We start from the raw sequence: 23636 nt of genomic DNA, 5'->3' as shown, positions 1-23636 counted from the left end.
CTTTCTATTTATGGACTAACACTCCTCCTCAATGTACAATTCGAACTCTATCCCTATTGATAAGTTCAAATTCTTTCTTCTCTACCTTCTCCTTCTATTCTTCTTTACCTCTGACACATCAAGGAATCTCTATACTGTGACATAGAGGATTCCATATTTTCTTCTCCTCTCTTTTCATATGAGCAGAAGCAAGGACAAAGGCATTCTTGTTGAAGCTGATCCTAAATCTGAAAGGACCTTAAAGAGAAAGCTAAAAGAAGCTAAAGTACAACTCTCTATAGAGGACCTAATAGAACTTTTTAAACAAGAAGAAGACATGGCAGCCGAAAACAACAACAATGCCAACAATGCAAGGAAGGTGCTTGGTGACTTTACTGCACCTACTCCTGACTTCTATGGGAGAAGCATCTCAATCCCTGCCATTGGAGCAAACAACTTTGAGCTTAAGCCTCAATTAGTTTCTCTAATGCAACAGAATTGCAAGTTTCATGGACTTCCATTAGAAGATCCTCATCAATTCTTAGCTGAATTCTTGTAAATCTGTGACACTGTCAAGACCAATGGGGTTGATCCCGAGGTCTATAGACTTATGCTTTTTCCCTTTGTTGTAAGAGACAGAGCTAGAACATGGTTGGATTCACACCCTAAAGAAAGCCTGAACTCTTGGGAAAAGCTAGTTAATGCCTTCTTGGCAAAGTTATTTCCACCTCAAAAATTGAGTAAGCTTAGAGTGAAAGTCCAAACCTTTAGACAGAAGGATGGTGAGTCCCTCTATGAAGCTTGGGAGAGATACAAGCAATTGATCAGAAGGTGCCCTTCTGACATGCTTTTAGAATGGAGCATCATAGGTATCTTTTATGATGGTCTGTCTGAACTGTCCAAGATGTCATTGGACAGCTCTGCTGGAGGATCTCTTCATCTGAAGAAGACTCCTGCAGAAGCTTAGGAACTCATTGAAATGGTTACAAATAACCAATTCATGTACACCTCTTAAAGGAATCCTGTGAATAATGGGACAAGTCAGAAGAAAGGAGTTCTTGAGATTGATACTCTGAATGCCATAATGGCTCAGAACAAAATATTGACTCAGCAAGTCAATATGATTTCTCAGAGTCTGTCTGGCATGCAAGCAGCAACTGGCAGTACCAAAGAAGCTTCATCTGAAGAAGAAGCTTATGATCCTGAGAATCCAGCAATGGAAGAGGTGAATTACATGGGAGAACCCTATGGAAACACCTATAATCCTTCATGGAGAAATCATCCAAACCTCTCATGGAAGGATCAACAGAGGCCTCAACAAGGCTTCAATAACAATAATGGTGGAAGAAATAGGTTTAGCAATAGCAAGCCTTTTCCATCATCTTCTCAGCAACAGACAGAGAATTCTAAGCAGAGCCATTCTGACCTAGCAACCATAGTCTCTGATCTAATTAAAACCACTCAAAGTTTCATGACTGAAACAAGATCCTCCATTAGAAATTTGGAGGCACAAGTGGGTCAGCTGAGCAAGAAAGTTATTGAACTCCCTCCTAATACTCTTCCAAGCAATACAGAAGAGAATCCAAAGGGAGAGTGCAAGGCCATTAACATAACCCACATGGCCGAACTTGGAGAGGAGGAAGAGGCAGTGATCTCCACTAAGGAAGACCTCAATGGACATCTACTAGCCTCCAAGGAGTTCCCTAATGAGGAACCATGGGAATCTGAGGCTCACACTGAGACCATAGAGATTCCATTAAATTTACTTTTGCCATTCATGAGCTCTGATGAATATTCATCCTCTGAAGAGGATGATGATGTTACTGAAGAACAAGTTACTAAGTACCTTGGAGCTATCATGAAGCTAAATGCCAAGTTATTTGGTAATGAGACTTGGGAGGATGAACCCCCCTTGCTCACCAAAGAACTGGATGACTTGACTAGGCAGAGATTACCTCAAAAGAGACAGGATTCTGGAAAGTTCTCAATACCTTGTACCATAGGCACCATGACCCTTGAGAAGGCTCTGTGTGACCTAGGGTCAAGCATAAACCTCATGCCTCTTTCTGTAATGGAGAAGCTAGGAATCCTTGAGGTACAAGCTGCAAGAATCTCACTAGAGATGGCAGACAATTCTCCCTGCTGATTTCATAATCCTGGACACTGGGAAGTGTATGGATGAATCCATCATCCTTGGCAAACCCTTCCTAGCCACAGCAAGAGCTGTGGTTGATGTTGACAGAGGAGAATTGCTCCTTCAAGTGAATGAGGACTTCCTTGTGTTTAAAGCTCAAGGATCTCCCTCTGTAACCATGGAGAGGAAGCATGAAAAGCTTCTCTCAATGCAGAGTCAAACAAAATCCCCATATTCAAACTCTAAGTTTGGTGTTGGGAGGCCACAACCAAACTCTAAGTTTGGTGTTGAGAGGCCATCATCATGCTCTGAGTATCTGTGAGGCTCCATGAGAGCCCACTATCAAGCTACTGACATTAAAGAAGCGCTTGTTGGGAAGCAACCCAATTTTACTTATCTATGTTAAATTTCTATTTCCCATTGTCATTTTATGTTTTCTATAGGTTGATGATCATATGAAGTCACAAAAACAATTGAAAAAGCAAAATCAAACTGAAAAACAGAATGAAAAATAGCACACCCTGGAGGAGAAGCCTACTGGCATTTAAACGCCAGTAAGGGCAACAGAATGGGCGTTAAACGCCCAGTCTGGAACCATTCTGGGTGTTTAACGCCAGAAATGGGCACCAGACTGGCGTTTAACGCCAGAAAAGGGCAAGAAGCTGGCGTTAAACGCCAGAAATGGGCAGCAACCTGGCGTTTAACGCCAGGATGGGCAGCAGAGGGCGTTTTGCATGCCTAATTGGTGCAGGGATAAGAAATCCTTGACACCTCAGGATCTGTGGACCCCACAGGATTCCCACCAACCTTAACTCACTCTCTCTCTTCTTCACGCCTTTTCATAATACTCTTCCCCAAATACCCTTCACCAATCACCTCAATACCTCTTCCCCAAAAACCCCTCACCTATCAAATCTTACCCTCTTCTCCATAAACCCTTCACCAATCCATATCCATCCATCATAAACCCCACCTACCTCACCATTCAAATTCAAACCACTTTTCCTCCCAAACCCACCCATACATGGCCGAACCTTACTCTATCCCTACTCCTATATATAGCCATCTTCACCCCTTCATTTTTCACACATCTTAAACACTACTTCTTCCCCTTGGCCGAAACACTAACCCCCTTCATCTCCTCTATTTCTTCTTTCTCTACTCTCTTCTTTCTTCTTTTGCTCGAGGACGAGCAACCTTCTAAGTTTGGTGTGGTAAAAGTGTTGATTTTTATTTTTCCATAACCATTTATGGCACCAAAGGCCAGAGAAACCTCTAGAAAGAGGAAAGGAATGGCAAAAGCTTCCACCTCCGAGTCATGGGAGATGGAGAGATTCATCTCAAAGGTGCATCAAGATCACTTCTATGAAGTTATGGCCAAGAAGAAAGTGATTCCCGAGGTCCCTTTCAAGCTCCAAAAGGGTGAATATCTGGAGATCCGACATGAGATTCGAAGAAGAGGTTGGGAAGTTCTCACCAACCCTATTCAACAAGTCAAAATCTTAATGGTTCAAGAGTTCTATGCCAATGCATGGATCACCAAGAACCATGATCAAAGTGTGAACCCGGATCCAAAGAATTGGCTTACAATGGTTCGAGAGAAATACTTAGATTTCAGTCTGGAAAATGTAAGGTTGGTATTCAACTTGCCAATGATGCAAGGAGATGCACACCCCTACACTAGAAGGATCAACTTTGATCAAAGGTTAGACCAAGTCCTCATAGACATTTGTGAAGAGGGTGCTCAATGGAAAAGAGATTCAAGAGGCAAGCCGGTTCAACTAAGAAGGCATGACCTCAAGCCCGTAGCTAGGGGATGGTTGGAGTTCATCCAACGCTCAATTATTCCCACTAGCAACCGGTCTGAATTTACTATAGACCGGGCTATCATGATCCATAGCATCATGATTGGAGAGGAAGTAGAAGTTCATGAGGTTATATCCCTAGAACTTTACAAGGTGGCGGACAAGTCTTCAACTTTGGCAAGGTTAGCCTTCCCTCATCTCATTTGTCACCTCTGCAATTCAGCTGGAATTGACATAGAGAAGGACATCCTCATTGATGAGGACAAGCCCATCACTAAGAAAAGGATGGAGCAAACAAGAGAGCCCACTCATGGAGCTCAACAAGAGCATGAGGAAATTCCTCATCATGAAATCCCTGAGATAACTCAAGGGATGCACTTTCCTCCACAAAACTATTGGGAGCAAATTAACACCTCCCTAGGAGAATTAAGTTCCAATATGGGACAACTAAGGGTGGAGCACCAAGAACATTCCATCTTCCTTCATGAAATTAGAGAAGATCAAAGAGTCATGAGAGAGGAGCAACCAAGGCAATGAAGAGACATTGAGGAGCTCAAGCACTCCATAAGATCTTCAAGAGGAAGAACTAGTCGCCATCACTAAGGTGGACCCGTTCTTTAATTTTCTTGTTCTTTATTTTTCTGTTTTTCAAAATTTTATGCTTTATGTTTATCTATGTTTGTGTCTTTATTACATGATCATTTATGCCTTAAAGCTATGAATATGAATCCATCACCTTTCTTATTTTTAACTGAAAAAGAAAAAGAAGTACATGAATTTCGAATTTTAAAATAGTTTAATTATTTTGATGTGGTGGCAATACTTTTTGTCTTTCTGAATGAATGCTTGAACAGTACATATTTTTGAATTTGTTGTTCATGAATGTTAAAATTGTTGGCTCTTGAAAGAATGATGGAAAAGGAGAAATGTTATTTGATAATATAAAAAATCATAAAAATGATTTTTGAAGCAAGAAAAAGCAGTGAAAAGCTTGCAAAAAAAATGCGAAAAAAAAAAAGAAAGAAAAAGAAAAAGCAAGCAGAAAAAGCCAATAGCCCTTTAAACCAAAAGGCAAGGGTGAAATAGAAAAGGGATCCAACGCTTTGAGCATCAGTGGATAGGAGGGCCCACAGGAATAAAATCCTGGCCTAAGCGGCTAAACCAAGCTGTCCCTAACCATGTGCTTGTGGCGTGAAGGTGTCAAGTAAAAACTTGAGACTGAGCGGTTAAAGTCGTGGTCCAAAAGCAAAAAGAGTGTGCTTAAGAGCTCTAGACACCTCTAATTGGGGACTCTAGCAAAGCTGAGTCACAATCTGAAAAGGTTCACCCAGTTATGTGTCTGTGGCATTTATGTATCCGGTGGTAATGCTGAAAAAAAAATGCTTTGGGTCACGGCCAAGACTCATAAAGTAGCTGTGTTCAAGAATCAACATACTGAACTAGGAGAATCAATAACACCATCTGAATTCTGAGTTCCTATAGATGCCAATCATTCTGAACTTCAAGGGATAAAGTGAGATGCCAAAACTGTTTGGAAGCAAGAAGCTAAAAGCCTCGCTCATCTAATTAAGACTGATCTTCATAGATATCTTTGGAATTCATTGTATATTTTATTCTTTTTATCCTATTTGATTTTCAGTTGCTTGGGGACAAGCAACAATTTAAGTTTGGTGTTGTGATGAGCGAATAATTTATATGCTTTTTGGCATTGTTTTTAGTATGTTTTTAGTATATTTTAGTTAGTTTTTATTATATTTTATTAGTTTTTAAATAAAAATCACATTTCTGGACTTTACTATGAGTTTATGTGTTTTTCTATGATTTCAGGTATTTTCTTACTGAAATTGAGGGACCTGAGCAAAAATCTGATTCAGAGGTTGAAAAAGGACTGTATATGCTGTTGGATTCTGACCTCCCTGCACTCAAAGTAGATTTTCTGGAGCTACAGAAGCCCAATTGGTACTTTCTTAATTGCGTTGGAAAGTAGATATCCTGGGCTTTCCAGCAATTTATAATAGTTCATACTTTGCCCGAGATTTAATGGCCCAAACTGGCGTTCCAAGTCAGCATAGAAATTATGGCATCAAAACGCCAGAACTGGCATAAAAGCTGGAGTTAAACGCCCAAACTGGCACAAAAGCTGGCGTTTAACTCCTAGAAAAGTCTCTACACGTGAAAGCTTCAATACTCAGCCTAAGAACACACCAAGTGGGCCTGGAAGTGGATTCTGCATCATTTACTCATTTCTGTAAAACCTAGGTTACTAGTTCTCTATAAATAGGACCTTTTGCTATTGTATTTTCATCCATCTTTAATTAGTCTTATGCTATCTTAGACCTTTATGGGGGCTGGCCATTCGGCCATGCCTGGACCTTCATTACTTTTGTATTTTCAACGGTGGAGTTTCTACACACCATAGATTAAGGTGTGGAGCTCTGCTGTTCCTCATGAATTAATGCAAAGTACTATTGATTTTCTATTCAACTCAAGTCTATTTCTTCTCCAAGATATTCATTCGCACTCAAGAACGTGATGAATGTTATGATTATGTGACACTCATCACCATTCTCACCCATGAACACGTGCTTGACAACCACTTCCGTTCTACATGCAAACAAGCTTGAATGTGTATCTCTTGGGTTTCTAATCTAAGATTAGAACCTTCGTGGTATAGGCTAGAATTATTGGCGGCCATTCCTGAGATCCGGAAAGTCTAAACCTTGTCTGTGGTATTCCGAGTAGGATCTGGGAAGGGATGACTGTGACGAGCTTCAAACTCGCGAGTGTTTGGCGTGTGACAGACGCAAAAGGATCAATGGATCCTATTCCAACATGATCGAGAACCGACAGATGATTAGCCGTGCGGTGACAGCGCATTTGGAACATTTTCACTGAGAGGACGGGAAGTAGCCATTGACAACGGTGATGCCCAACATAAAGCTTGCCATGGAAAGGAGTATGAATGATTGGATGAAGGCAATAGAAAAGCAGAAGTTTAGAAGGAACAAAGCATCTTCATACGCTTATCTGAAATTCCTACCAATGAATTACATAAGTATCTCTATCTTTATTTTATGTTTTATTCATCTTTTAATTATCAATTCTCCGTAACCATTTGAATCTGCCTGACTAAGATTTACAAGGTGACCATAGCTTGCTTCAAGCCGACAGTCTCCGTGGGATCGACCCTTACTCACGTAAGGTTTATTACTTGGATGACCCAGTGCACTTGCTGGTTAGTTGTGTGGAGTTGTGACAAAGAGTTTAGATTACAATTGTGCGTACCAAGCTGTTGGCACCATTGATGATCACAATTTCGTGCACCAGTACCCAAGAAGCTAAACTAAGAAAAGAATGAAAAGCTTGTTTCAAGGAAAGAACATAAAGAAAAAGATTTCATAAAATGAGCTAGATAGAAGCATCAATCATTTGAATCTCTTTTGTGATTGTAGCATGCATAAGAAACTAGCTAACCATGAACATAAAAATTGCTACTCTTCTCACCTTGGTTTGTCAAACTTTATTGCATGATTCTTTATTTGTTTAAGGACAAGGAAAGTTTAAGTTTGGTGTTGTGATAACTTGCATCATTTACACCTTTTCCTTATCTAAAAGGACCATAAAAAGGGCATAATCTCATTGAATCAATGCAATTTCATGAACCAAATGATATATATTATGGTACATTGCTTTGAAATGGGTTTATGCTAAATTTTAGGTGAAAAGAGCAACAAAAGGGGAAGGAAATAACAAATAAAGCTGGGCGTGCCATTTGAAGCTCTAGGCATGGCACGCCAAGCTTTTGAACTAACTCTCAACAATGGGCGTGCCATTTGGAGTTCTGGGCATGGCACGCCATGCCAGCATCCCAGCAAGGGAGATTGAAGAGTTCAACATAGGCGTGGCACTTGATGTCGAAGGCGTGGCATGCCAACCTCAATTGTGACTTGGGCGTGCCACTTGAAGCTCTGGGCATGGCACGCCAAGCTTTTGAAGCTAAGTCTCAAAGAGGGCATGCCACTTGGTGCTATGGGCATGGCACGCCAAGTTTGTAAAGCCAAGTCTCAAAGAGGGCATGCCACTTGGTGCTATGGGCATGGCACGTCAGGCTTAAGTTCTAGAGGAGTAATTTTGAGCCCCACTATGGGCGTGGCACGCCAAGCATTGGGCGTGACACGCCGGGACGTATGCCAACCTGACCTCCTCTTATTCAAATGAAGATATCTTGAGCTACACAACTCCAAATGAGGTGATTTTAGTGCCATTAGAAAGTAGACATCCAGAGCTTTCTAATCATATATAACACTTTATGGTGGACACTGGAATTGAGGAAGATATTGACCCCGAAAACATAAGGAGAAAAATACGTCACTGGAGAGTTACCAGCCTGACCTCTTCATCTTCAAAGGAACATATAACACTCTAGGGTGGACATTAAAACTGGAGTAGAAAAAGGCCATTAATTTAGCATTGCAAAACCTAGGCGTGCCACTTGATATCGAAGGCGTGGCACGCCAGCTCTATTTTCATAATGGGCGTGGCATGCCAGGTTCTGGGCATGGCACGCCAGTTCTAATGGTCAGAGAGCAAGATTTTATGAATCATTGAAGGCGTGGCACGCCAGTTTCATAACATATGGGCATGGCATGCCAAGAAGTGGGTGTGGCACGCCGGGCTACTCGACAAACTGACCTATCCACCCTCAAATGGGCATAACTTGAGCTACATAGGTCCAAATGAGTTGATTCTAGTGTCGTTGGAAAGCTAACATCGATGGCTTTTCAACAATATATAATACTTTATAGTGGACATTCAATTTGAGTCCTAAAAACTCCATAATTTCAGCGTGTCAAATGGGTCACAATCCAAAGAGCAAAATCAAGTGGGAGTGGCACTTGAAACCACACACGAACTTCTCCCTGCAGCCCCCAACCTTCAACCAAGGCCACTCCAACTCTCATTCAAGCCATAATTGTCAACCAATCAAGGCCACAAGAAGCATCTAGAATAGTTTATTTTCATTTCATTGTAATTTGCCTTCAATTTCATTTTAAGTTTGTAATTTAGGAAAGCCAATATAAAGGCCTTAGTTTCATAGAATTAGTCATGGCTAGATTGGGGGAAGTCTTCGGACCCTCTCTATTCACCATCAGCTTCTTTCCTTTTTTTTATTACTTTGTAAATATTTTAGTTAGGAATTACTAAATCTTTCTGTTGGGAAAGAGAGCTCTATTACTATTTGATGGATTGATTGTTTTTATTCTTTTTCTTCTATTCATCTCTCTTTGATTTACTAGAAAGAATTTCATTCTTCATTCTAGCATTCAATTATCTTGGAAAAGATATTGAATGCAATTGGGTTTTATGGGAACCTTGGAAGAGGAAACATAAAATCATGCTTGAAATTCTTTCCCACACTTGAATAGATTTGGGTTTTAGTTATTGGATATGGTGACATATAATCCATCCACTACTTGGATCTGTGACGATGTGTGGTATAATCAGGGACCATGCTTCATCTCTTCTCATGAGCAATTAGACCAAGGGATTGGCTATTGATCAAGATTTGAGAGATTGAGTCACCAAGGAATTGGGGCTCAATCAATCATGATTGCGAAGAGGTCAATGAATTGCGTGATTGAAGATGAGATGAAATCAATTAATCCGGAGAATGCAATATCTCGTGATCCCAATGCTTATTTTATCTTTCTTTCTTTTATTTACTTTATGGTTATTTACTTTTTCTGCACTTTACATTTCCAGCACTTTACTTTCTTTTACTTTACATTCTTACCATTTACTTTTCTGCATTTTATTGCTTTCCGTTACTTTTATGCAATTTACATTTCCTGTTTGAATATCACTTCAATCTGAATAGTCTAACTAGGATAATCAATTAACTATTGTTTGCCTTAATCCGTTAATCTCTGTGGGATTCGACCCCATTCCTAGTGGGTTATTACTTGACGATATTTGGTGTGCTTGCCAAAAAACGGATTCATTATATGTGGGTAGTGAATTCCGATCATCAGTCTTGTTGTTCAATTCCAGGCTTAAGCTGTTCCCTGGAAAGCTCAAGTCACGGTTGTAAGGGCCCTTTGTGGTCACTCGAGTGTCCCCCTATGGTCATGTGGAACTTCAAGATGGGAATTTGGTGCACGAAATTGTGATCATCAACAATGGCGCCAAAGACTTGGTGCTCTCAAACGTGAATCACACTTTGTCACAATTGCGCACAACTAACCAGCAAGTGCACTGGGTCGTCCAAGTAATAAACCTTATGTGAGTAAGGGTCGATCCCACGGAGATTGTCGGCTTGAAGCAAGCTATGGTCATCCTGTAAATCTCAGTCAGGCGGATTCAGATGGTGATGAAGAATTGATAATTAAAAGATAAATAAAACATAAAATAAAGATAGAGATACTTATGTAATTCATTGGTGGATTTCAGATAAGCGTATGAAGATGCTTTGTTCCCCCTGAACCTCTGCTTTCCTATTGCCTTCTTCCAATCATTCATACTCCTTTTCATGGCAAGCTTTATGTTGGGCATCACCGTTGTCAATGGCTACATCCCGTCCTCTCAGTGAAAATGGTCGTGATGCTCTGTCACAACATCGGCTAATCAGCTGTCGGTTCTCGATCATGTCGGAATAGGATCCATTGATCCTTTTGCGTCTGTCACACGCCCCACAATCGCGAGTTTGAAGCTCGTCACAGTCATCCCTTCCCAGATCCTACTCGAAATACCACAGACAAGGTTTAGACTTTCCAGATCTCAGGAATGGCCGCCAATAATTCTAGCCTATACCATGAAGGTTCCAATCTTAGATCAGAAACCCAAGAGATACGCATTCAAGCCATTGCTAGTAGAACAGAGGTGGTTGTCAGGCACGTGTTCATAGGTGAGAATGATGATGAGTGTCATGGATCAACACATTCATCAAGTTGAAGAACGAATGAATATCTTGGAGAAGAAATAGATTTGAGTTGAATAGAAAAACAATAGTACTTTGTATTAATTCATGAAGAACAGCAGAGCTCCACACCTTAATCTATGGTGTGTAAAAACTCCATCGTTGAAAATACATAAGAACAAAAGGTCAAGGCATGGCGGAATGGCCAGCCTCCCAAAACGTGATCAAGAGATCAAAAGATGATCAAAAGATGAAAATACAATAGCAAAAGGTCCTATTTATAGAAAACTAGTAGCCTAGGGTTACAGAAATAGGTAATTAATGCAGAAATCTTCTTCCGGGCCTACTTGGTGTGTGCTTGGGCTGAGCATTGAAGCTTCCATGTGTAGAGACTTTTCTTGGAGTTAAACGCCAGCTTTTGTGCCAGTTTGGGCGTTTAACTCCAGCTTTTGTGCCAGTTTTGGAGTTAAACGCCAAAATTCTTGAGCTGACATGGAACGCTTGTTTGGGCTATCAAATCTTGGGCAAAGTATGGACTATTATATATTGCTGGAAATCCCAGGATATCTACTTTCCAACGCAATTAAGAGTGCTCTAATTAGGTTTCTGTAGCTCCAGAAAATCCATTTTGAGTGCAGGGAGGTCAGAATCCAACAGCATCTGCAGTCCTTTTTCAGCCTCTGAATCAGATTTTTGCTTAGGTCCCTCAATTTCAGCCAGAAAATACCTGAAATCACAGAAAAACACACAAAATCATAGTAAAGTCCAGAAATATGATTTTTAAATAAAAAATAATAAAAATATAATAAAAACTAATTAAAATATACTAAAAACATACTAAAAATAATGCCAAAAAGCGTATAAATTATCCGCTCATCACAACACGAAACTTAAATTGTTGCTTGTCCCCAAGCAACTGAAAATCAAATAGGATAAAAAGAAGAGAATATACAATGAATTCCAAAAACATCTATGAAGATCAGTATTAATTAGATGAGCGGGGCTTTTAGCTTTTTGCTTCTGAACAGTTTTGGCATCTCACTTTATCCGTTGAAGTTCAGAATGATTTGCATCTATAGGAACTCAGAATCCAGATAGTGTTATTGATTCTCCTAGTTAAGTATGTTGATTCTTGAACACAACTACTTTATTAGTCTTGGCCGTGGCCCTAAGCACTTTGTTTTCCAGTATTACCACCGGATACATAAATGCCACAGACACATAACTGGGTGAACCTTTTCAGATTGTGACTCAGCTTTGCTAGAGCCCCCAATTAGAGGTGTCCAGGGTTCTTAAGCACACTCTTCTTTTTGCTTTGGACCTCGACTTTAACCGCTCAGTCTCAAGTTTTCACTTGACACCTTCACGCCACAAGCACATGGTTAGGGACAGCTTGGTTTAGCCGCTTAGGCCAGGATTTTATTCCTGTGGGCCCTCCTATCTACTGATGCTCAAAGCCTTGGATCCTTTTTATCACCCTTGCCTTTTGGTTTAAAGGGGTATTGGCTTTTTCTGCTTGCTTTTTTTTTTTTGGCAAGCTTTTCACTACTTTTTCTTGCTTTAAGAATCAATTTTATGATTTTTCAGACCATCAGATAACATTTCTCCTTTTCCTTTCATTCTTTCAAGAGCCAACAATTTTAACATTCATAAACAATCAAATTCAATAATATGCACTATTCAAGCATTCATTCAGAAAGACAATAGTATTGCCGTCACATCAAAATAATTAAACTGTTTTAAAATTTGAAATTCATGCACTTCTTTTTCTTTTTCAATTAAAAACATTTTTCATTTAAGAAAGGTGATGGATTTATTTTTATAGCTTTAAGGCATAGACACTTAGACACTAATGATCATGTAATAAAGACACAAACATAAATAAACATAGAGCACAATTTTCAAAAAACAGAAAATAAAGAACAAGAAAATTAAAGAACGGGTCCACCTTAGTGATGGCGGCTTGTTCTTCCTCTTGAAGATCTTATGGAGTGCTTGAGCTCCTCAATGTCTCTTCCTTGCCTTTGTTGCTCCTCTCTCATGGTTCTTTGATCTTCTCTAATTTCATGGAGGAGGATGGAATGCTCTTGGTGCTCCACCCTTAGTTGTCCCATGTTGGAACTTAATTCTCCTAGGGAGGTGTTGATTTGCTCCCAATAGTTTTGTGGAGGAAAATACATCCCTTGAGGTATCTCAGGGATTTCATGATGAGGAAATTCCTCATGCTCTTGTCCATGAGTGGGATCTCTTGTTTGCTCCATCCTTTTCTTAGTGATGGGCTTGTCCTCATCAATGAGGATGTCTTCCTCTATGTCAATTCCAACCGAATTGCAAATGTGACAAATGAGATGAGGGATGGCTAACCTTGCCAAAGGAGAGGACTTTTCTGCCACCTTGTAGAGTTCTTGGGATATAACCTCATGAACTTCCACTTCTTCTCCAATCATGATGCTATGTATCATGATAGCCCGGTCTATAGTAGCTTCGGACCGGTTGCTAGTGGGAATGATTGAGCGTTGGATGAACTCCAACCATCCTCTAGCCACGGGCTTGAGGTCATGCCTTCTTAGTTGAACCGGCTTCCCTCTTGAATCTCTCTTCCATTGAACGTCCTCTTCACATATGTCCATGAGGACTTGGTCCAACCTTTGATCAAAGTTGACCCTTCTAGTGTATGGGTGTGCATCTCCTTGCATCATGGGCAAGTTGAATGCCAACCTTACATTTTCCGGACTAAAATCTAAGTATTTCCCTCGGACCATTGTAAGCCAATTCTTAGGGTCCGGGTTCACAATTTGATCATGGTTCTTGGTGATCCATGCATTGGCATAGAACTCTTGAACCATTAAGATTCCGACTTGTTGAATGAGGTTGGTGAGAACTTCCCAACCTCTTCTTCGGATCTCATGTCGGATCTCCACATATTCACTCTTTTTGAGTTTGAAAGGGACCTCGGGGATCACTTTTTTCTTGGCCACAACTTCATAGAAGTGGTCTTGATGCACCTTTGAGAGGAATTTCTCCATCTCCCATGACTCGGAGGTGGAAGCTTTTGCCTTTCCTTTCCTCTTTCTAGAGGTTTCTCCGGCCTTTGGTGCCATAAATGGTTATGGAAAAACAAAAAGCTTTAGCTTTTACCATACCAAACTTAGAAGGTTGCTCGTCCTCGAGCAAAAGAATAAAGAAGAGAGTAGAAGAAGAAGAAATATAGGAGATGGAGTGGACTTTGTGATTCGGCCAAGGGGGAGAAGTGTTGATTAGGTTGTGTGAAAATGAAGGAGTGAAGATGGGTTTATATAGGGGTGAGAGGGGTGTGTATGGTTCGGCCATAGAGGGTGGGTTTAGGAGGGAAAGTGATTTGAATTTGAATGGTGAGGTAGGTGGGGTTTTATGAAGGATGGATGTGAGTGGTGAAAAGAATGGTGGGATTTGATAGGTGAGGGTTTTTGGGGAAGAGGTATTGAGGTGATTGGTGAATGGGTGAAGAAGAGAGAGAGTGGTGGGGTAGGTGGGGATCCTGTGGGGTCCACAGATCCTGAGGTGTCAAGGATATCACATCCCTGCACCAAGTGGCATGCAAAATGCCTCTTTCTGCCAATCCTGGCGTTAAACGCCAGTCTGGTGCCCATTTCTGGCATTAAACGCCCAGAATGGTGCCAGACTGGGCGTTAAACGCTCATTCTGCTACCTTTACTAGCGTTTAAATGCCAGTAACTGTCTCCTCCAGGGTGTTCTATTTTTCATTCTGTTTTTTACTTTGTTTTTGCTTTTTCAATTGTTTTTGTGACTTCACATGATCATCAACCTACAGAAAACATAAAATAACAATAGAAAATAGAAATTTAACATAGATAAGTAAAAATTGGGTTGCCTCCCAACAAGTGCTTCTTTAATGTCAATAGCTTGATAATGGCTCTCATGGAGCCTCACAGATGTTCAGAGCAATGTTGGAACCTCCCTACACCAAACTTAGAGTTTGAATGTGGGGGTTCAACACCAAACTTAAAGTTTGGTTGTGGCCTCCCAACACCAAACTTAGAGTTTGACTGTAGGGGCTCTGTTTGACTCTGTATTGAGAGAAGCTCTTCGTGCTTCCTCTCCATGGTGACAGAGGGATATCCTTGAGCTTTAAACACAAGGGAGTCTCCATTCACTTGAATGATCAATTCTCCTCTGTCAACATCAATCACAGCTTTTGCTGTGGCTAGGAAGGGTCTGCCAAGGATGATGGATTCATCCATACACTTTCCAGTCTCTAGGACTATAAAATCAGCAGGGATGTAATGGTCTTCAACCTTTACCAAGACATCCTCTACAAGTCCATAAGCTTGTTTCTTTGAATTGTCTGCCATCTCTAGTGAGATTCTTGTAGCTTGTACCTCAATGATCCCTAGCTTCTCAATTACAGAGAGAGGCATGAGGTTTATACTTGACCCTAGGTCACACAGAGCCTTCTCGAAGGTCATGGTGCCTATGGTACAAGGGATTGAGAATTTTCCAGGGTCTTGTCTCTTCAGAGGTAATTTCTGCCTAGTCAAGTCATCCAGTTCTTTGATGAGCAATGGAGGTTCATCCTCCCAAGTCTCATTACCAAATAACTTGGCATTTAGCTTCATGATTGCTCCAAGGTACTTGGCAACTTGCTCTTCAGTAACATCTTCATCCTCTTCAGAGGAAGAATATTGATCAGAGCTCATGAATGGCAGAAGTAGATTTAATGGAATCTCAATGGTCTCAGTATGAGCCTCAGATTCCCATGGTTCCTCATTAGGGAACTCCATAGAGGTCAGTGGGCGTCCATTGAGGTCTTCCTCAGTGGGAATCACTGCCTCTTCCTCCTCTCCATGTTCGGCCATGTGAGATGTGGTTATGGCCTTGCACTCTCTCTTTGGATTCTCTTCTGTATTGCTTGGGAGAGTACTAGGAGGGAGTTCAGTAATTTTCTTACTCAGCTGACCCAATTGTGCCTCCAAGTTTCTAATGGAGGATCTTGTTTCAGTCATGAAACTTTGAGTGGTTTTGATTAAATCAGAGACTATACTTGCTAAGTCAGGGGAGTCCTGCTTAGGATGCTCTGTCTGTTGCTGAGAAGATGATGGAAAACGCTTACTATTGCTAAACCTATTTCTTCCACCATTATTGTTGTTGAAACCTTGTTGAGGTCTCTATTGATCCTTCCATGAGAGATTTGGATGATTTCTCCATGAAGGATTATAGGTGTTTCCATAGGGTTTTCCCATGTAATTCACCTCTTCCATTGCTGGGTTCTCAGGATCATAAGCTTCTTCTTCAGAGGAAGCTTCCTTAGTACTGCCTGTTGCTGCTTGCATTACAGACAAACTCTGAGAAATCATATTAACTTGTTGGGTTAATATTTTATTCTGAGCCAATATGGCATTCAGAGTATCAATCTCAAGAACTCCTTTCTTCTGAGTTGTCCCATTATTTACAGGATTCCTTTTAGAGGTGTACATGAATTGGTTATTTGCAACCATTTCAATAAGTTCTTGAGCTTCTGCAGGCGTCTTCTTCAGATGAAGAGATCCTCCAGCAGAGCTATCTAATGACATCTTGGATAGTTCAGACAGACCATCATAGAAGATTCCTATGATGCTCCATTCTAAAAGCATGTTAGAAGGGCACCTTCTGATCAATTGCTTGTATCTTTCCCAAGCTTCATAGAGGGACTCACCATCCTTCTCTCTGAAGGTTTGGACTTCCACTCTAAGCTTGCTCAATCTTTGAGGTGGAAAGAACTTTGCCAAGAAGGCATTGACTAGCTTTTCCCAAGTGTTCAGGCTTTCCTTAGGTTGTGAATCCAACCATGTTCTAGCTCTGTCTCTTACAGCAAAAGGAAAAAGCATAAGTCTGTAGACTTCAGGGTCAACCCCATTAGTCTTGACAGTGTCACAGATTTGCAAGAACTCAGCTAAGAACTGATGTGGATCTTCCAATGGAAGTCCATGAAACTTGCAATTCTGTTGCATTAGAGAAACTAATTGTGGCTTAAGCCCAAAGTTGTTTGCTCCAATGGCAGGGATTGAGATGCTTCTCCCATAGAAATCAGGAGTAGGTGCAGTAAAGTCACCAAGCACCTTCCTTGCATTGTTGGCATTGTTGTTGTTTTCGGCTGCCATGGTTTCTTCTTCTTTGAAGAGTTCTGTTAGGCCCTCTAAAGAGAATTGTTCTTTAGCTTCTCTTAGCTTTCTCTTCAAGGTCCTTTCAGGTTTAGGATCAACTTGAACAAGTATGCCTTTATCTTTGTTCCTGCTCATATGAAAGAGAAGAGAACAAGAAAGTAGGGAATCCTCTATGTCACAGTATAGAGATTCGTTGAGGTGTCAGAGGAAAAGAAGAATATAAGGAGGAGGTGGAGAAGAGGGAATTCGAATTTATCAAGAGGGATAGAGTTCGAATTGCACCTTGATGAGAAGTCTTAGTCCTTTAAATAGAAGGATGTGAAAAGATGGGAAGAATTTTCAAAAATTAATAAAAAGATTTTAAAAAGAAATTTGAAAATTTGATTAAGATTTTCGAAAACTAAGATTGGGAAAGAAATAAAGTAATTTTTGAAAAAGATTTTGAAATCAGAAATTAAAAAGATATGATTGAAAATTAATTTTGAAAAAGGTTGTGATTGAAAAGATACGATTGAGAAGATATAATTGAAAATCAATTTAGAAAAAGAAGAATTTTTTTAAAATTAAAGTTGATTACTTGACTATCAAGAAATTAAAAGATATGATTTTAAAATTTAAAGTTTGATCCTTTCTTAATAGGCAAGTAACAACTTGAAAATTTTGAAGTAAATCTTTAATTGAAGCAAGGATTTTTGAAAATAGTAAAAATAAATATAAAATGGAAAGAAATTGATTTTGAAAGAGATATGATTGAAAAGATATGATTTGAAAAAGATTTGATTTTGAAAAATTATGAAAACTTAAAAAAAATGTGAATTAAAAACAAAATCTTCCCTCTAGTGTCATCCTGGCGTTTAACGCCCAAAACTCTACCTTTTTGGGTGTTAAACGCCCAGCTAGGTATCCTAGCTGGCGTTTAAACGCCAGTTTTCCTTCTTCACTGGGCATTTTGAACGCCCAGCTTTTTCTGTTTGATTCCTCTGCTGAATGTTCTGAATCTTCAATTCTCTGTATTATTGACTTGAAAAGACACAATTTTGAAAATATTTTTGAATCTTTAATGATGAGAAACAATAAAAATGCAACTAAGATCAAGTAAACAATGCATGCAAGACACCAAACTTAAATGTTTGTATACTAAGGACTATAACAATGTAAAAAATGCATATGAAAAACAACAAAACACACTAAACAAGAGAATTTAAAGATCAGAGCAATGAAATCATCAAGAACAACTTGAAGATTAATGAAGAACAATATGTATAAATTCGAAAAATGCAAGAAGAAGAAAGTCATACAATTGACACCAAACTTAAAAATTAATACTAGACTCAAACAAGAAACATAAAATATTTTTGGTTTTTATGGTTTTATAAATTTTTTTTGTGATTTTCGAAAATTATATAGAAAAGAAAATAAAGAGAATCAAAACTTTTAATAAGAATTCCAGGAATCATTGCAATGCTAGTCTAAGACTCCGGTCTAGGAATTAGACATGGCTTACTAGCCAACCAAGCTTTCAATGAAAGCTCCGGTCCAAAACACTAGACATGGCCAATGGCCAGCCAAGCTTTAGCAGATCATTGCTTTCAACAGCAAAATTGATAGAAATCAACAAGCTCTTGTGATGATAAGTTGAAACCTCGGTCCAAAAGATTAGACATGGCTTCTCAGCCAGCCAGACTTCAACAAATCATCATGAAACTCTAGAATTCATTCTTAAAAACTCTGAAGAACAAAATAGAAAATATTTTTGTATTTTTGAAAAAAAAAATTTTTTTTGAAAAATAAAAAAGGAAAAGTACATAATCTAAGCAACAAGATGAACCGTCAGTTATCCAAACTCGAACAATCCCCGGCAACGGCGCCAAAAACTTGGTGCACGAAATTGTGATCATCAACAATTGCGCCAAAGACTTGGTGCTCTCAAACGTGAATCACACTTTGTCACAATTCCACACAACTAACCAGCAAGTGCACTGGGTCGTCCAAATAATAAACCTTACGTGACTAAGGGTCGATCCCACGGAGATTGTCGGCTTGAAGCAAGCTATGGTCATCTTGTAAATCTCAGTCAGGCGGATTCAGATGGTCATGAAGAATTGATAATTAAAAGATAAATAAAACATAAAATAAAGATAGAGATACTTATGTAATTCATTGGTAGATTTCAGATAAGCGTATGAAGATGCTTTGTTCTCCCTGAACCTCTGCTTTCCTATTGCCTTCTTCCAATCATTCATACTCCTTTCCATGGCAAGCTTTATGTTGGGCATCACCGTTGTCAATGGCTACATCCCGTCCTTTCAGTGAAAATAGTCCTGATGCTCTGTCACAACATCGGCTAATCAGCTGTCGGTTCTCGATCATGTCGGAATAGGATCCATTGATCCTTTTGCGTCTGTCACACGCCCCACAATCGCGAGTTTGAAGCTCGTCACAGTCATCCCTTCCCAGATCCTATTCGGAATACCACAGACAAGGTTTAGACTTTCCAGATCTCAAGAATGGCCGCCAATAATTCTAGCCTATACCACGAAGGTTCCAATCTTAGATCAAAAACCCAAGAGATACGCATTCAAGCCATTGCTAGTAGAACAGAGGTGGTTGTCAGGCACGTGTTCATAGGTGAGAATGATGATGAGTGTCACGGATCATCACATTCATCAAGTTGAAGAACGAATGAATATCTTGGAGAAGAAATAGATTTGAGTTGAATAGAAAAACAATAGTACTTTGTATTAATTCATGAAGAACAACAGAGCTCCACACCTTAATCTATGGTGTGTAGAAACTCCACCGTTGAAAATACATAAGAACAAAAGGCCTAGGCATTGCCGAATGGCCAGCCTCCCAAAACGTGATCAAGAGATCAAAAGATGATCAAAAGATGAAAATACAATAGCAAAAGGTCCTATTTATAGAAAACTAGTAGCCTAGGGTTACAGAAATAGGTAATTAATGCAGAAATCTTCTTCCGGCCCACTTGGTGTGTGCTTGGGCTGAGCATTGAAGCTTCCATGTATAGAGACTTTTCTTGGAGTTAAACGCCAGCTTTTGTGCCAGTTTGGGCGTTTAACTCCAGCTTTTGTGCCAGTTTTGGAGTTAAACGCCATAATTCTTGAGCTGACTTAGAACGCCTGTTTGGGCCATCAAATCTTGGGCAAAGTATGGACTATTATATATTGCTGGAAAGCCCAGGATGTCTACTTTCCAACACAATTGAGAGCGCGCAAATTGGGCTTCCGTAGCTCCAGAAAATCTACTTTGAGTGCAGGTAGGTTAGAATCCAACAGCATCTGCAGTCCTTTTTCAGCATCTGAATCAGATTTTTGCTCAGGTCCCTCAATTTCAGCCAGAAAATACCTGAAATCACAAAAAATACACAAACTCATAGTAACGTCCAGAAATATGATTTTTAAATAAAAACTAATTAAAATATACTAAAAATATACTAAAAACAATGCCATAAAGCGTATAAATTATCCGCTCATCAGAATTCGGACAACAAATTTATTGTCAGTGGCCATAGAGTGAAACACTACCTAGGGGATGAGATGGCTTGTGAGCAATCCACCCTCTTACTGGCATGACAATAGTGGATGTCAAGCTATTGACATTAAAGAGGGCGCTTGTTGAGAGGCAACCCGACCATATGTATTCTTTAGTTTATATTCCTTTTCTTTTGTTTTATTTTAAGTTATTCGAGTTCAATTTCATATAATGGTATTTTCCATTTATTTTCATAGTTTTTCTCATTTTATTAACATTGGTGATCATGTGTAGAACTTGGAATAGAAACAAAAAAACACAGCAGGCCAAACAGAACGCCCTGGAGGAGACCCCCTACTAGCGTTGAACACTAGTTTGGGCGCTCAGTGCCAGAGAGGGGGGTGAAGGTTGGATGTTTAATGTCCATAGGGAGGCAGCCAAAATTCATTTTGTGTCCCCTTAGGGCGTTCAATGCCAATAGTGGGAGTTGAACGCCACTATCAAAAAAAAAAAAAAAAAACAGGGAGTCTTCGCATTCAACGCCGAGAGAGGGATGGATTCAACAACAATTTGACCATTGAACCTTATCCTATCTTTTTGATTTCATTCATATCTTTTCATATGATATCTTTTTGATTTCATATCTTCCCATATCATATCTTTTTTATTTCATATCTTTCCATATCATATATTTTTTATTTCATTCATATCTTTTCATGTCTTTTTTCTTATCCATATCTTTCGAACTAACCTTTTCATAAATCAAATCTTGACCACACACTCTCCACACCCCCTCACAAAATGTAATTGATTACTCCCTACCCCTATATATACACGCCCTCCCATCACTCTTCCCACACCCCTCCCCTCAACTTTGTCTTTCTTCTTGCCCTACTTTCTCTCTCTTTCTTTAAATCTTTTTGCTCGAGGATGAGCAAAATTCTTAAGTTTGGTATTGAGGATGCTCCACTTTTTCACTTTTTCACCTCCCATGGCACCAAAGGTTGGGAGACTAACCTCAAGAAAGAGAAAAGAAAGACCCCCTTCAATAGTCGCTTACGAGCCTCACCGATTTTACACCAAGCTTCATGAGGAACACTACTACAATGTAGTAAGCAAGAAAAAGGTAATCCCATAAGTAAAATTCAAATTGAAGGTTGATGAGTATTTTGAAATTCAAGAGCAAATTTGAATTAGGAGTTGAAAAGTTCTGGCCAACCCCATAACCGAAGTAGGAGCTCTAAAGGTCCGAGAATTTTATGCAAATCTATAGATGACGGACAAACAAAAGAAAGAGTAACCCGAGTTCAATTTATTGCGCACCATGGTCCGAAGGAAGACCCTGTAGTTTGGAATAGAAAAAGTCCGGGAAATCTTCAGGCTACCCCCATTAAAGGATAACCCTAAATCTTTTAATAGGAGAGTACAAGCTGATCCAAGGCTAGATCAAGTCCTTAAGGACATATGTCTTCCCAGAGCATAATGGAAAAATTGTAGAAAGGGTCAATCATTCCAACTGAGAAGGAATAATCTCAAGCCCGTTGCTAGAGGATGGTTGGAGTTCATTCAACGCTCTATCCTTCCCACTAGCAGCCACTCCGAGGTCACTGTGAGGAGAGCTGTGATGATCTTCTTTATTATGCTTGGCAATGAAGTGGAAGTTCATCAGTTGATCCCTTGTGAGATGTATAAGATCGCAGCAAAGACCTCAATCCTATCTAGGCTGGGTTTTCCCCTTCTCATCTTTTGCTTGTGTGAAGAGGCCAAAGTCCAGATCTACAAAGATATATTTATTATAGTGGACAACTCAATCACCAAGAAGAGAATGGAATATACCAGGGAACTCGCTCAAGCACCAATTCAAAAGCCAGTTTCCCCTCCTAAGAAGAAGCAGCGTGAGTGGCCTCAAGAACAAAGCATCCCTCTGCACAAATACTGGACTCAACTGATAGTATCTATTAGACAGTTGATATCCACTATGGACCAACTAAAAGAAGAACATAGAGGCCAGTCTCTCATTCTTCATAAGCTGACTGAGGAGCAAAAGAAGTAAGGGTGCGAATTCATAGAGTTGAAGCACATGAAAGGATCCTCCGGAGATAGTAGCAACCACCATGAGTGAGGTGGTTGAGTTTTCGTCTCCTTTATTTTGTCTCTGTTTGCATATTTTATTTACTTTTTCTAAAATTTTGAGTTACATGATTACTATTGGGATTTTCTACTTTCTAGTTTAGTAGCCAATTTTGAAAATTTCCAATTATTCTCTTTAAGATGTCTCATGTATTTCCCATTAAAACTTAAATAAAATTTCAAAAAGGAGAGTAATAATAAAATGCATGAGCTCTTGAGTTATATTATAAGTTGTTCTATTTACCTTAAAGTGGTGGCCTTATCTTTATTTTCTGAATGTATGAATTAACTGTGCATACTTGATGTTGGGGTTGGGCATGTTGGCTTTTGAGGAATAGGAATTTAGAGAAGCATTATTAATTCTCTGAAATATTAAAAAGATTGATTTTTGAAGTAAAAGAAATAGCAAAAAGAAAAATAAAAAGAACAATTAAAAGAAAAAGGTCCAAGGCTTTGAGCATCAATGGTCAGGAGGGTCAAAATTGGCCTAAAAAACTCAAACAAAGATTGGTGCTGAAAGCCAAAGATCAGCCGAAGCATTCACCAGGTGGGCCCCCAAAGTTGATTTTGGCACTCCTTAGGCTTATCTTATCTTACCTTTGTAATTTTAAATTTAAAATAACATGTTTTAAGTTTAGCATTTACTATTTAAAGAGGAAATCACTGAGGATTACTGGTGCACGAAATCGTGATTCTTCATTCCCCAGCAACGGCGCCAAAAGCTTGGTACGCACGTTTATAATCTCACTTCTTCTTCACAACTTCGCACAACTAACCAGCAAGTGCACTGGGTCGTCCAAGTAATAAACCTTACATGAGTAAGGGTCGATCCCACGGAGATTGTCGGCTTGAAGCAAGCTATGGTCACCTTGTAAATCTCAGTCAAGCGGATTCAAATGGTTATAGAGTTTTAATAATTTAAAAGATAAATAAACATAAAATAAAGAGAGAGATACTTATGTAATTCATTGGTGAGAATTTCAGATAAGCGTATAGAGGTGCATTATTCCTTCTGAATCTCTGCTTTCCTACTGCCTTCA

General features: G+C 39.5%; 2 non-coding genes across 2 annotated transcripts; one reads left to right on the top strand and one right to left on the bottom strand.

The window, feature by feature from the left end:
* Window positions 1–721: 721 nt before the first annotated feature.
* LOC148571401 (small nucleolar RNA R71) lies at window positions 722–829 on the bottom strand. The gene has a single exon (XR_015880487.1). It is a non-coding gene; the product is annotated as a small nucleolar RNA R71 (small nucleolar RNA).
* A 15629-nt stretch (window positions 830–16458) lies between these two features.
* LOC148571400 (small nucleolar RNA R71) lies at window positions 16459–16566 on the top strand. The gene has a single exon (XR_015908921.1). It is a non-coding gene; the product is annotated as a small nucleolar RNA R71 (small nucleolar RNA).
* Window positions 16567–23636: the final 7070 nt, after the last annotated feature.

Source organism: Arachis ipaensis, chromosome B3, assembly GCF_059453495.1.
Source record: "Arachis ipaensis isolate K30076 ecotype BB chromosome B3, ASM5945349v1, whole genome shotgun sequence".
NCBI lineage: Eukaryota > Viridiplantae > Streptophyta > Magnoliopsida > Fabales > Fabaceae > Arachis > Arachis ipaensis.
This window is presented reverse-complemented; position numbering and strand designations above follow the sequence as displayed.